Here is a 16,080-nt window from a genome sequence, read left to right as displayed (position 1 = left end):
ACTAACTGAAAGAAAAGCTAGTAAGAGATTTGAAAGTGGGAGGGGGAGGGGGAGATCTGAAACGATAGGAGAAGACAGGAGGGGGAGGGATGGATCCAAGAGCTGGACAGTCGGTTGGCAAAAGGGATATGAGAGGATCATGGGACAGGAGGCCTAGGGAGAAAGAAAAGGGGGAGGGGGGGAAAAACCCAGAGGATGGGCAAGGCGTATAGTCAGAGGGACAGAGGGAGAAAAAGGAGAGAGAGAGAAAGAATGTGTGTATATAAATAAATAACGGACGGTGTATGAGGGGGAGGTGGGGCATTAGCGGAAGTTTGAGAAGTCAATGTTCATGCCATCAGGTTGGAGGCTACCCAGACGGAATATAAGGTGTTGTTCCTCCAACCTGAGTGTGGCTTCATCTTTACAGTAGAGGAAGCCGTGGATAGACATATCAGAATGGGAATGGGACATGGAATTAAAACCTAAGACCTAATAGTTTTAAGCTGGAACAGAGCTTGAGTGTAGTATTAGTGAACTGCATGGACAGTGCAGTTGTTTTTCTGAAGTGCACAGGGTTTTCACAGTATTGCTTTGTTCCACAAGATTTTCATCTTTAAAGACTGTGGATTCCTGACCCACTTGGTAACTTGCTTATGTCATTTGGATTGGCACTTCGTTCTGTATTGGGGGAGTAACTGCTGCTCTGAATGTGTTACCTTTCAGATATGAACCACGGCAAGGTTTCTTTTCGCTTCTATGAAAAATGTAAAAATATCCCATGGTGTTTTCCAAAGAAAAACAAAGGAGTTCTTCGGCTAATACTTCATCATCAGTCAACAACATGAAACAAAACACAAGAGATTCTGCAGATGCCAGAAATCCAGAGTAACATACAAAATGCTGGAGGAATTCAGCATATCAGGCATTTCGGACAAGCCCCCTCTTCAGGACAGGAAAGGAAGGAAGAAGGTGCCGGAATAAAATGGTGGGGAGAGGAGAAGGAGGACTAGGTAGAAGGTGATAGTTGAAGCCAGGTGTGTGGGAAAGATAATCGGCTGGAGAAGAAGGAGTCTGATAGGAGAGGATAGTGGACCATGGAAGAAAGAGGAGCACCAGGGGAAGGTGAGAGGCAGTTGAGAAGACATAAGAGGCCAGACTCGAAAATAGAAGAGGGAAGGGGAGGGAAAAATTACCAAAAGGATAATTCGCTGTTTATACCATCAGATTGAAAGCTATCTAGATGGAATATGAGGAGTTGCTTCTCCACCCTGAGAATGCTGGCAATGTGGCAAAAGAGGTCACGGACAGATATGTCGGAATGGGAATGGGATAGGAGTTAAAATGGTTGGTCACTGGGAAGTTCTGCTTTCGGCAGATGGAGTGGAGGTGTTTGACAAACACAATTATTTGGTTACATCTTCTTGCCATACATTAAGCCTGCCTTACAAAGACTGCTTCCACTATTCAAATGTGCCTTTACTTTAAGAGTATTGAATTGGCTGTGAAGAAACTTGGAATACTCAAAGGTTATAAAAACATTTTGCAAATGATTGGTCTATTTTTCCATTGCATATGTAATCAAACCCAACTCCAAGTTTGACAATGATACCCTTTTAGTGGTTCTTAGTGATGAGAACAAAGACCTTTAATGTATTACAGTCTAAGTTAGCTTTTGAGTCCAATTTCAATTGACAGTGTTATACATTAACGTAGCTGAGAGAAAGATAAAAATTGTGATGTCCCTGATTAGTAAGGAAATAACTAGTTTCACTGGTACATGTTCATGTTTTCTTCAACTACGTAATTATTTGATTGTTAAGTAAATATATGTGGGAGATTCCTTCAGTTTCCACTTGTCATTCCCTGCCTATTATCTCTCCATAATGATAGAAGACTGAAATTTGACAAAGATAGATCGCAGTTATGCAGAAAATGACTTGCTAAATAAAAATTGTATGATTGGCAGTTTCTAGAGAAATGATTATTTTGTTGAAATCCCCTGCTTCAATTGCCAAAAGAGAACTAAGTCGCAGGTAGTGGGCATGAGATGATTGATGATAGTTTGCAAGGACTTAGAATTATTGAAATGTCAGATCAAATCAATATGTGAACCCATGTAAGTCATTAAAGTAGATGAGACATTGTGTGTCCTACTCTGGTGGATAATTCCTTTATTATGACCTCCAAGGAATTACACCAGTTCCTTCTCATGTCTTCAGTTCAATGTAATTTTGACTCCACATCAAACATTATTTTGATATTATTGCAAGCCCAGTATATATTATGAATACATAAAAGATGGGCATTCAATTCTTTCCCCTTGTATCGTAAAGTTAATAAGAATATATTGATTACACAGTGTGACAATGCTTGTTTCTATATGCCCCCCTTGTGTTCTTTTGCATTATAGACAAAAATTAATTGGTTCTCAAACTTCTCTGAAATCTAATGTCAAATGCTGGTACTTTGTGTCAAATGTCTGCAACTTGTATTGTAGTCAAGAAAGCCTACAACAAATACCAAGATTTTCAAATGAAGAATGACTCTTTTGGCAAGGCATTAGAGAGGATTTGGCACCAGTACAGTCAGAGCTCATTGTAAGTTATTGTCTATAGGAGTCAAGGGGAAAGTATTCTAGAACAGTCTTTTAAGTGTTTTTCTCCAGTGTTGTCATCAATCCTTTGTACTCTGGAGAATGTTCTGCATATGCGTGGTCCTACCAAACTGCTGTATCAAATGTAACATTATTTCCCTGCTAGATGTGAATTCTAATAACTTATTCAGACTCTTCATGGTCTTATCAACTTACATCAGTGTACAAGATTTATGTACCTGTCTTTCCAAATCTTTTCTACTTCATTTAATTTCTTACCTTCTGAGGAATATGTGACCTCCTTATTCCCTTGACTTAAAAGAAGAATAAAGATGTAACATGCCTTTTTATTGAATTTGATTTTATCATTGCCTGCTCTTTCTGAAAGTCTTGCTCTATCTTTACATACTTTAGTACAGTATTTCACATTACCTCTGAGGCTGGTATAATCAGTAATTTCCAAAATGATATGTCCAATTTTGAAATTTTTGCATAGATGTGAATGAACCCCTCTATGCTTTGACTCTCTGCTGCTCACTAGTTTGGAAAACTTCTTTATCCTGTTTCCTATTTGACAGCCCCCTTTCAGTCTACCCTGATGCATATCATGAAATTCTGAATGGTCCATCTAATGTATGCAACATCCGCTGCCTTATCCCGATCAATATTTTCTGTTTCTTCTCCAGAGGTTGGCTGTAAATTATGACTACTGCATTTTATTTTAATATCTTTCCTAACACAATATTAAGTGAACAAGTCAACAGTCCTTATGGTTGGTTACAACAATTGTTTTGAAGACAAAGATTATATTGCGATTTCCATTGTTTCCAAGAATCAATGAGCGCATCCAAGGATCTAGAGTCATATTCATAAGATAAAAAGTGACATGACATGGCAGAGGGCCCCAGGTGTTCATCCCCATTTCCAGCACTTGGCCTGTGGCCATCTATGTCACAGCATTTCAAAATGTTTTTAAAATATTTTGAGAGTACCTGTCTCCATCACCTCTTTGGACAATGCTTTCCAGATTTCAATCATCCTCTGAGTGAAATCAAATTTCCATCTCAGAGTCTCCTAACTCTAATCTTGTTGTGACTGTGAACAGAGCACTAGACAGGCACAGCCGGTAGATATAAAAGTCTTTATTCAGAACAACCGAGAGACTCCCTGACCTAACATTATAGACCATTTTTATATGTTAAAGAACAAAAGTAACAGGACAATTTCTATAGTCACAATTCCCTTAAAATGCTTCTTTTGAGTTACATGTAATTTTTCAAATGACTGGATCTTCCCACCACTGCACCCAAAAATGAATGTTAATTTCTCTGGTCTCTGAGTAATATTCATGCAATGTGGTGTTGATTGCATTCATGCATATGCAGACATGTCAAGTCAATTGGATCTTTCCTGGTCTGCAAATTACTCTAAAATGCTGCTCTAGGAAGACCATTGTTCCGAGCTGTATTTTAAATTCAATCTACAATCCATATTCAGATTTAAAGACTGGCTGCAGTTGAAATTAGTAGTTCTTATATACCATAACTCCAGAATGGCCCCTAACAAAGCATATATACCCTTTGGTTATACATAGCTTTGTCACAGTGCGAGGGCGTTGGGAGTGGACACAAGTGCAAGACACAGACACTAAAGTACTAGGAACAGGACTTGACTAGAGTAGGGACGTGACAGGATACAGACAAGGAGCAGGGACAAGAACACAGACTAGGGCTAGGACATGGACTAGACAGGGAACCCAGACAAGAAACTATGAACTAGGAGCCTGGACTTGGGAAGGTGGGACCAGGACTAGGAATCATGAACTAGGAGCCTGAGTCCACAGACTGGACCATGACAATTGCTGCCAAGAGAGAAGATTGCTTACCCTTCATAATTTTGCATGCTCAAATTAGCTGCTCCCTCAGTCCTCACGGCTCTAAGGAAAACAAACTCAGTCTGTCCATCTCGCTTCTTAGTTGGAATATTCCATTCCCAGCAACATCCAGTGAACCTCCTCTCCATTCTCCAGTGCAATAACATCCTTCCCAATGTATCGTAATCAAAACTGCGCACAATATTCCGGCTGTGCCCTAACTAGTGTTTTATATTGTTGTCATATTACTTCCTTCCATTTATATTCCACACACCACTTAATGAAAGTAAGAATTCCGTATGGCTTCTGTACCGGATTAGTCAACCTGTGGTGCTGAATTAGGAGATACTAACATAGAGCTCTGAAGTCCCTCTGTGCCTCCATACATCCATCATTCAGTGTGTATTTCCAAATCCTTTCAGTCCTTTCAAAAGTCATCATCTCACACTTCTCAATTTCATCAACCAATCTTGTCATCTCATCTGTATTATTCTACCTCCCTAACAGCAGGGTTACTAAACTTCCATGTCATCTGCAAACTTACTTATTACACCTCCTGTTTACATACCCAGAATGCTAGAGGAACTCAGCAGGTCAGGCAGCATCTGTGGAGAAGATTAAACAGTCGACGTTTCATGTCGAGACCTTCATCAGGACTGGAAAAAAAGATGAGAAATCAGAGTAAGAAGGTGGGGGGAAGTGAAGAACAAATACAAGTTTTGGCCCAAAACGTCAACTGTACTTTTTTCCTAGGTGCTGCCTGGCCTGCTGAGTTTCTCCAATATTTTGTGTGTGTTGCAAGGTAGTAGGTGATAGGTGAAAACAGGAGAGGGCGAAGGATGAAGTAGAGAGCTGGGAAGTCGATTTTTTTTATATATAGAGGCATCCGTTAGTCTCATGAGACCATGGATTTGCGCCTTGGAATGTTTCCAAGGTGCAAGCCTGGGCAAGGTTGTATGGAAGACCAGCGGTTATCCATGCTGCAAGTCTCCCCTCTCCACACCACTGATGTTGTCCAAGGGAAGGGCACTAGGGCCGATACAGCTTGGCACCGGTGTCGCCGCAGAGCAATGTGTGGTTAAGGCCCTTGCTCAAGGACACAACACGTTCCCTCAGCTGAGGCTCGAACTAGCGACCTTTAGATCACTGGACCAACGCCTTAACCAATTGGTCATGCGCCAACACAGCTGGGAAGTCGATTAATGAAAGAAATAAAAAGTTGTAAAAGGGGGAATCTGATAGGAGAGGTCATGCAAGGAAGTGAAGGGGGTGGAGCACCATTCGCCTCTCCTCACTGATTTCCCTGCTGGCACTTACCCTTGCAAGCGGAACAAAAGCTACACTTACTCCCTACACCTCCTCCCTCACTAACATTTAGGGCCCCAAACAAACCCTCCAGGTGAGGTTACTCTTCACCTGTGAGTCTGTTGGGGTCATCTACTGTATCTGGTGCTCCAGGTGTGGCCTCTAGTATATCAATGAGACTCAATGAAGATTGGGAGCTGCTTCACCAGACACCTGTGCTCCATCCACCAGAAACAGCAGGATCTCCCGGTGGACACCCATTTTGATTCTACTCGCCATTTTCTACTGCTGTGATGAGGCCACACTCAGGGTGGAGTAGCAACCCCTTATATTCCGTCTGGGTAGCCTCCAACCTGACGACAGAAACATCGATTTCTTGAGCTTCCAGTAAAGGCCCCCCACCCCTCTCCTTCACCATTCCCCATTCTTATTTCTCTCTCTCACCATATCTCCTTATCTGCCTATTACCTCCCTCTTGTGCTCCTCTCCCGTTCCTTTCTTCTGTGGCCTTCTGTCCTCTCCTATCAGATTCCTCCTTCTCCAGCCCTTTATCTTTTTCACCAATTGCCTTCCCAGCTCTCTACTTCACCCCTCCCCCTCTCCCTCTCCCAGTTTCACCTATCACCTACTAACTTACATCTCTTCCTCCACTCCCCACACCTTTTTACTCTGACTTCTCAACTCTTTTTCTCCAGTCCTGATGAAGAGTCTCAGCTCAAAACGTCGACTATTTACTCTTTTCCATTGATACTGCCTGACCTGTTGAGTTCCCCCAGCATATTGTGTGTTTTGCTTGGATTCCCAGCACCTGCAGAGTTTCTCTTGTTCCTGATGTCGAAATTGTTAATACATGTATGAATAGCGAAGCTCTGAGCACTGATACCTGTGGTACATCACTGATCATGGTCTTTCAATTGCAAAAACATACCTCAGTATTCAGCCTCTGCTCTCCATCGCCAAACCAATTTCAGATCCCATTTGCCAAGTTGCCTTGGAAACCAATGGGCTCTTATCGCAAGGAGTAGTCTCCCACGTGGAACCCTGTAAATGGCCTTACTGAGTTCATGATAAGTATATCAACTGCACTATTCTCATCGACACACTTAGTCTCCTTCCTGAAAAATACAGACAAATCAATCCACAGAATATCAATTGACCAAAGCTAATGTGACCGTCCTTGATTAATTTCTTTCTCTCCAATTGCAGATTCATCCTGACCTTCAGAAATGTTTCCGGTAATTTTCCTGCCACTGGTGTTAGACTCACTGACTTCAATGAGTTGCTTTTTCTCCTGCTGCTTTCCCGATCACTTATTACATTCTTTAAATATACATGTGTGTGCATTTCACCAAGCCACTTTACACTCTTTAAATAGAGCTTAACAGTTCTTCTAGCTTAACACTCTCTTGTATCTTCTTTCTTGCTACCTTTGTGTCTCCTTTTTCAGTCTCCATCTCCTTTATAAATTTATCATGTTCTCTTTCAAAAGATTGCCTGGTTCATTTAATCGATTTGTTACAGAGGGCATGTCTCATTATGTGAAAGTGCCTTTCGCTGCCTAACCTAAGAATCCTGTTTAAAATAAATTTTTTATTATGTTATTCAGCTGCATTACAAGCCAAACTTTCCTAAGTGAGTGACCCTTACTGATGTCACAAAACAAAGAGCTCAAATATTTGCAGAAATTTATCTCCCATCACCTGTGCTTATGGTCAGTGGCTGTATGCTGTGTTCCACTTCTGAAATTTAATTCCACTGACCTCAATGGACAATGTGAAGCCATTACTGTCCGGGTGAAGATTTACCACTCAATCTCAGACTCTTCCCTTTCCAATAAGCCTCAATATTCTCCAGCATGTGGGGTCATTACATTCTAAATATGAAGGGATCGGATCCTTATTTGACTTGTGGAGTACCTTAAAATGTGGTAGTATTGTTCAAATGCAAAGCCCAGCATTATTCGGTTTTCCTGTGGATCTTCCTCCTTTCTATTTGCCAATTTCTAGACAATTTAGACAATTTGACTGTCAGACAATATCCTTGCCCTTGTGTCTGAGTCTACTAAGCAAGTGGTGCTGCTGGAGCTGACAGTCCCAGATAAAAATAAACAATTTATACTATCAGCTATGAACTGCAAAAGAGCATCCTTTAAGTAAGACCATAAGACATAGGAGCAGAATTAGGTCATTCAGCTTTTTGATCATCTTCTGCCATTCCATTATGGCCAATTTATTATGCTTCTCAACCCCATTCTCCTGCCTCTCCTGGAACCTTTGATGCTCTGATTAAAAAGGTACTTATCAACCTCCACATTAAATATACCCCAATGACTCTGTGGCAATGAATTCTACATATTCATTATGCTCTGGCTAAATAAATTCCTCCTCATCTCTGTTCTAAATGGACACGCCTCTATTCTGAGGCAGTGCCCTCCAGTCCTGGAGTTCCCCACTATAGGAAACATTTTCTCCACATCCATTCCATCCAGGTCTTCAAGTATTCAATAGGTTTCAATAAGAACACCCCTCATTCTTCTAAACTCCAATGAGTATAGGCCCAGAGCCATCAAGCACTGCTCATATGTTAACCTTTTCATTCCCAGAATCATTCTAATGAATATCCTCTGGAGTCTCTCCAATGCCAGTACATCTTTTCTTAAATAAGGGGCTCAAAGTGCAAGTCTGACAAATGTCTTATAAAGCCTCTGCATTACATTCTTGCTTTTATATCCTTGCCTTTGTGTCTGAGTCTACTAAGCAAGTGGTGCTGCTAGAGCTGACAGTCCGGTGGGAAGTTTGCTTGGAAGAGGCCTTTGAAAGGAAGCTTTCCAAGTTTGCAGGAATGGTCAGCAACTGTCAGCAAGCTGGATGGAGAACAAGGTGTCTCCCAGTGGAGGTTGGATGTAGGGGATTCGCAGCCGATTCTTTAGCCAGAGCCTTCAGCATTTTGGGCATCGAGGGAGAGAGGAAGAGGAGAGCCATCCGCAGTACCACCGATGCGACAGAGAGGGCCTCAAGATGGCTGTGGCTCAAAAGAGGGGAGCCATGGAGTCATAAGTAGCTAGCCATCTGAACACAAGCTGGGGTCTGATCAGCCCTGGCTGGGTCACCTGAAGGAGGTTGTATGATGTTGAAAGACCTGAAACACCCGATGATTCCAGGAACATCACTGAAAATGTGTCCAGAAGCATCAATAGATGTATGTACACAGTTCTAAATAAATGTCAACATATTATTTCTCTTCCATACCACCAGCACAACCTGTTTAGAAAATAGTATAAATGGAGAAAATTGAAAAATCAGAAGTGAAAAGGGATTTGAGAGTCCTCATGCAGGGTTCCCTAAAGGTTAACTTGCCGGTTGAGTTGGTGGTAAGGAAGGTAAGGTGGTAAACAGTATGTTAACTCTCCATCTACCAAAGTGCATGACCATACGTTTTCTTACATTATATTCTATCTGGTACATCTTTGCTTAATCCCTTAACGTGTCTAAGTCATCTGCAGATTCCCTGATTCCTCAACGCTGTCTGCCCCTCTACCTATCTTTGTATCATCTGCGAACTTGGCCATAAAGCCATCAATTCCGTCATCCAAATCACTGACATATAACATGAAAAAAACGGTCCCAACATAGCCCACTGGGGAGCACCATTAGTTACCGGCAGTCAGACAGAAGAGGCTTCCGTTATTCCCATTCCTTGCCTCCTGCCAGTCAGCCAACATCATATCCATGCTACACACACAAATGATGGAAGAACTTTCCTGTAATATCATAGGCAGCCTCATGTGTGTGCACCTTGCCAAAGTCCTTCAGAAAGTCCAAGTAAAACATCTACTGACTCTCCTTTGTCTATCCTGCTTGTTATTTCCTCAGATGATGATGATAATAATAATAATAATAATTAAGGCATTGTGGGCACATGGCCAGGTGGTTAAGGCATTGGACTAGCGACCTGAAGGACGTGAGTTCGAGCCCCGGCCGAAGCAAGCTGTTGTGTCCTTGAGCAAGGCACCTAATCACACATTGCTCTGCGACAACACTGGTGCCAAGCTGTATGGGTCCTAATGCCCTTCCCTTGGACAACATTGATGTCGTGGAGAGGGGAGACTTGCAGAATGGGCAACTGCTGGTCTTCCATACAACCTTGCCCAGGCCTGTGTCCTAGAGAGTGAAGACTTTCCAGGCGCAGATCCATGGTCTCGCAAGACTAACGGATGCCTTTAATTAAGGCATTACTTTAACTGGACTTCTTTGATTATTATCTAGAACTTTGGTATGAGATATAAATGTCTCAATAGTATGCTACTGAACTAAATTATCTTAGTTTCTAACATTCTATTGATAACCTCTTGTTCTTCATGATTTTATATTGTCTGTGAATTTAAGAATGGTCCCATCTGAGTCCTACTTTCAATCCATACTGAAAATAATGATGAGCCGTGAATTCCAACAGATTTGAATTGAACCCACTATCGCGAGGTGATAGTATTCTGACTACCCCTCCAGAGTCCACATTCAAATTATTGGTATAAATGTAAAAATGTATGTTTAATCTAGACATCATAATAGCTCTTTGTTGATATTGTGATTAAAAGAAGAAAATACCCCATTTAAAGTAAATAGGATTAATTTTTTTATCAAAAATTAGAATTTTCAAAATCCCCATCCATTATCTCAACAATAATAATTCTTGACTTGTGTTAATTGAAAGAGAAAATACAACAGCTTAAAGTAATTTATTGGTTATAGTTGAAAAATATAAATCCATATAAATGTTTCTAGTACCAGCATAAGAAAGATATTCCACAGAGATGTACAATGGTTCCTTCCAGAATTGGTGGGTGAGAAATGCTATTCTTTTCCATAGCAGAGGTACCAACATATTAAATAATAAGCAAATCTTTTTCCTTCAGCACAAAGATCAGAAGAAACACTTGCTTTATTAACAACTGAAATGGCCTCTAGTCCAGTGCTCACACCTTCTCCTTTTACAGATATTTATATTTCAGATGCAGTGACCCAGATTTCATTTCATTCTGGCTCCACATATACCTATCGGACTCTGAAGTTGGTCCATTTTAAGCTTTTAGGGGCAGCTGGAGTCAGAATAGTTATGCAGTGACCGCCATGATTAAAGCAGTTTTCACTCAGATTTGACCTTGTGCATCATACTCATGGTCTCCAAAGTAACTGCAATTCCTTATTTTGTTTAAAGAAGCATTCTCAAGTACGATAAAGTTTTCCTTTTAAAACTGAGCAATTAAATTGTCAAATGAGACATCAGTTGCATCTTTTAAACATTTTTATTGTGTGGTGTTTAAAAATTGCAGATCGAGAGATTTCTGGGTTACATACAACTTAATTCAATAAATAACATTTGAGCCTTCTGTCGGTCAGGGTCCATAATGGATACACAAGCCTGGGCAGTACAATACAGGAGAGTAAGCTGTTGCCCATGTAGCAAGCTTCCCCTCTCCATGCATCTGATGAACCCAAGGGGACAGCAGAGCTCGATACTGTTTGGCACCAGCAGTGTTGCAGGACCTGCCAGTCAACATTGAATTTCAGCCTTAGAGACCCCAGCTCCAGATTTTTCCCTCAGGGTTTACTCCCAAAGCCTTCCCCATGAGTAGGTATAACCACATTGCAGAAAGGCTTGAGATCAAATACTTTCTTCTCTGAGGTGAGCTGGCAACCACGGCTGATGAACCACATCTGCCTGAAGTGGTTGGGATTAAGGCACCTGTAACCCGTCTTTGCCCCTCATCCTGTCAGTGGAACAGTTCCGCCGAGCTTAGTTGCTAAGCCACACGTGAAGACCAGGAGCTGGACTTGGTTGTCAGGGGCTATTTGAGGTGCACGCCACTAAGAGCATTTAAGAGGTGGTGGGAGCTTATCTCCATTTCCTTCACCTGAGTATAACATACGTAAGGAACCATAAATAACACTTACACTCAGAATATATATGTGGATATAGCTACTGATACTGATGCAATAGTAAATTCATGCTTTACCATGCAGACTCTATGCAGGAACAGTATGGGGTAGGAAAGGGCCAATAAATATAATCTATTAATCAACCTGAAGCTATTTTACTGCTTCACATTGCTCACTTCATGTCCATAAGACCATAAGACAAGGGAGCAGAATTAGGCCATCTGGCCCATTGAGTCTGCTCCACCATTCAATCATGGCTGAACCTTTTTTCTTCTCCTCAATCCTAGTTCCTGGCCTTCTCCCCATAACCTTTGATGCCATGTCCAATCAAGAACCTATCAACCTCTGCCTTAAATACACCCAACGACCTGGCCTCCACAGCTGCATGTGGCAACAAATTCCACAAATTCACCAGCCTTTGGCTAAAGAAATTTCTCCACATCTCTATTTTAAAAGAGCGTTCTTCTATCCTGAGGCTGTGCCTTCTTATCCAAGACTCTCCCACCATGGGAAACATCCTTACCACATCTACTCTGTCTAGCCCTTTCAACATTCGAAAGATTTCAATGAGATCACCCTCTCATCCTTCTGAATTCTAGCGAGTACAGACCCAGAACCATCAAACGTTCCTTGTATGATAACACTTTCATTCCTGGAATCATCCTTGTGAACCTTCTCTGGACCCTCTCCAAAGCCAGCACATCTTTTCTAAGATGAGGGGCCCAAAACTGTTCACAATACTCAAGGCGAGGCCTCACCAGTGCCCGATAAAGCCTCAGCATCACATCCTTAATGTCCGTAGCTTTTGTAACGATAATTTTAAAAATGATTGAACTGGTCTTGCTTTATTGAAAACATAACTGGATTTGCTTTCGTACAACTGACTGGAACGGACATAATCTTGTGTGTCATCAAATATGATTCCATCATGGCATTCAACTCGTTTCTGTTGATTGATAACCTGCCTTTCCATCATTCCAATAGCCTCATTTGTTCAACTAGCCTTGTGTGCCAATCCCTTGCAGAAGAAGGACATTGGGGCTAAAGTGAGACTTATTAAGAGGGGCCACTGAGGTTTCTAGTGGACAATGAACCATTGTTTCTGGGTGCAGTGCACAGGGAGAAAAGTTTGTGAGCTGAAGAAAATCTCCAATGTCCCAAAAAATGTGGGATTTGGTAGGTTAATCATCATTTTCCCCCAGTGTGAAGGTAAGCGGTAGAATCTAGGGTATTGATGGGAAAGTGGCACAATAAAGTAAGTTCAGGTAGATTAGTGTACGCTTGATGGTTGGTGCAAATTTGGTGGGCTGAAGGACTGTTTCTACTCTCTATCTCTCTACGTATCGATGAAAAGCCTCACAAAAGGCTTAAGCCGTAAGGCATAAACAAACAAGGAAACTTCCTGTTGACTAACACCTAACATTTTCGCTCAGCTGGTGAATATTGAAACTTCAAAATGTTGAATGACACTTGGACAGCACACTGAGAGTTATAAGCCCATAAAATGTACTCAGGAGTCTATCATTGTCTTCAGTGTCTATCTGCAGGGGTGACTAAGGAACAATATCAATAACTGAGCTGTCTGATCACTGGAAGCTAAAGGGCTCACAGAGCTACTTAACCAGCCAAACTCAATCTACAGTAGATGGTAAAGGCATAATATTACTTGTCATCTTCTTCACCAGTCTATCTGTTACAGGTTCATCCGTTCAATACAGCAGTGGGAGTATTGATCAGTTATTATGGAGACTGAGTCAGGCTCTGTCACGCTTTGGTGTTAAGTGGGATGAATTCCACAACTTAAAAGTTTGGATGCCCATTTATATTGTGGGAAATTAGTAGCAGTAGATCTGTGTCGCTGGAAGCCTGGTTTGTACCACACCTATAATTATCATCAATCAAGGGGCTATTGTTTCTTCAAATGTGAGTGAGGCCTCTGTTGGTCAGGGTCAACTGTGGATGTTGCATCCCAGATGTCTCAATGCACAAGACTGGTCAGTACAATATGGAGAGCAAGCTGTTGCCCATATAGCAAGCTCCCCCTCTCCACGTATCTGATGAAGCTAAAGGAAAAGCGGACACTGATATAGTTTGGCACCAGCAGTGTCGCCCGAGTTGCCAGTCAACATTGAACTCAACATAAGGATTCCAGCTCCAGATTTTTCCCTTGGGCTTTCCCATAAGTGAGTATAGCCACAAGGCAGTGGAGGTTTGAGATCAAAGTTTTCTTTCTCCTAAATGAACTGCCAACCATGGCTGACGAGTCCCATCTGCCCAAAGCGACTGGTTTTTAAGGTGCCAGTAACCTGCCATTGCCTCTTCTCCTGTCAGTAGAAACGGTTTCACTGGGCTTAGAAGCTAAACTACACGTGACAATTTAAACGCTGACACAGACAGACTGGAAGCCCAAGAGTCAGGAACGGAGGTGAGGGTCGGGCTGATGTCCCTCACTCTCCCGCGAATGTTCGTTTCTTTCTCTGTGGCACCAAGGCTGTGATCTGATCCAGCAACTATGCGTTTTGGCCCTGCTGGTGTGATGAACTGGGACTACTCCAGCTGTTCCGGGAGTAGATCTGAGGATTCAATCCGGTTTGGAATGCTGTTGGGTAGCTTCCATTTTTGCATGATTTGGTTTTCTCTCTCTCTCTCTCTCTCTCTCTCTCTCTCTCTCTCTCTCTCTCTCTCTCTCTCTCTCTCTCTCTCTCTCTCTCTCTCTCTCCACAGTGGTTTTTTGGTCTTTTTTCAATTGGGTATTTGGGTCTCTTGCTTTGTGGCTGCCTGCAAGCAGACAAATCTCAAGGTGTATAATTTATACATTCTTTGATAATAAGTGTACTTTGAATCTTTATACTTCTTTTTTATGGTCATAAGACACTGCTGATTACCAAGAGCATCAAGTACATCAGTCTACCCCATCTGCAAGTTGCTCAATAGTGATGGAGCTGGATTCGATGTGGATCATGTTGCCGCCTGCTACAGGAAGGCATTGGGGTCAGTGCATGAAGGTAGTGGATAGTCTAACAAATGGAGCGAGTGACTGTCTTGGACACTTTACTCATGATCACAAGACCCTGTTGGACCTTGGTAATGTAGAATACTGCAACTCTGGTTCACTGGTTTTTTAGTGAGACAAACCGTGTGTGAACTGCGTGGCCTCGGTGGTTGTGCAGACCAGGCCTCAAGCTGTGGGGTTGCCTGTTGCAGCTGCCCCTGGGGTCTGATCAGTGCTGCCTCCGGTATTCATTGCAGTTGAAACAAGCTGGATTGTGTTCATCTGTGGACTGCTGCTGGCTTGTTCCTGCCAACACCATCAGGCACCATCCATCTGCAGGACATGACACTCAGGAATTTGGGCAATATTATATTTTTTGTGTGACTGTATGTTTCCTGCTATCTTATATGTGCCATATGTGTGTTGCCCTGTGTTGGTACTGGGTTTTGCACCTTGGCCCCTGAGTAATCTTGTTTCATTCAGCTGTATTCATAATTGTTCATGTATGCTTGAATGACAATTAAACTTGAACTCGAAAGTGAGTTATCAGCTTGACACTTGACATTCTTTAAATTTTCATGAGTATCTCATGGGTCATTATCAGCAAGGAATATGATTGGATTGAATGTATGAATATTCAAATTACAAGGGTAAATCAGTGGTTAAACTATATCAACTAACTTAACCCTTGACTTCACAGAGCATTATAATTATTTACAAGGTGTGTGATGAAATACTCTCTACCTTCACTGATAGGTGTAAAAGAAGCTCAAATGGTCAGCTGATTATCCACAATGCTTAGCCTCCGCATTTCAAATGTTTGAAGTCAATTTATTATCAACGTGCATATAGGTCACCATATAGTACCTTGAGATTCATTTTCTTGCAGTCATTTACAGCAGAACAAAGAAATACAACTGAATCAATGAAAATCAGCACACAAACAAAAGCTTACAAACAACCAACATGCAAAAGAAGACAACTCTGTAAATACTAAATTCACAAAACAACAACAAGCAAACAAAATGTAGGTAACATCTGCCACCACTAGCACATTTGGCTGCAGATTTATCATCTACAGAGAGCACTGCTGTCTCCGGTCAATGTCTCATCACTTTCGTTTCTTTCAGCCAGACTTTAATTAGGAAGCCAGCGTCAAAATTAATTTGCCATCCAGAACTGGAAGGATAACGCCAAACCCACACAACAGTCACACAGTTCCCTAATGGTTCACTGATAAGCATAATTTGTTTTCAGATGTTAAAGGAATTCCATTTTCAATCTTCATAACTGAATGCAAATTCAGTATCTTTTTGTGGAGTCCTTTTGGTTCCACCTCCAAACCATGAGCAGCAAGCTCCTAGTCAGCAACATTGATTTGGAAGGTCTTGTTCTTTAT

Source organism: Mobula birostris, chromosome 30 (genome assembly GCF_030028105.1).
Source record: "Mobula birostris isolate sMobBir1 chromosome 30, sMobBir1.hap1, whole genome shotgun sequence".
Lineage (NCBI taxonomy): Eukaryota > Metazoa > Chordata > Chondrichthyes > Myliobatiformes > Myliobatidae > Mobula > Mobula birostris.
Note: the sequence above shows the minus strand (reverse complement) of the source record.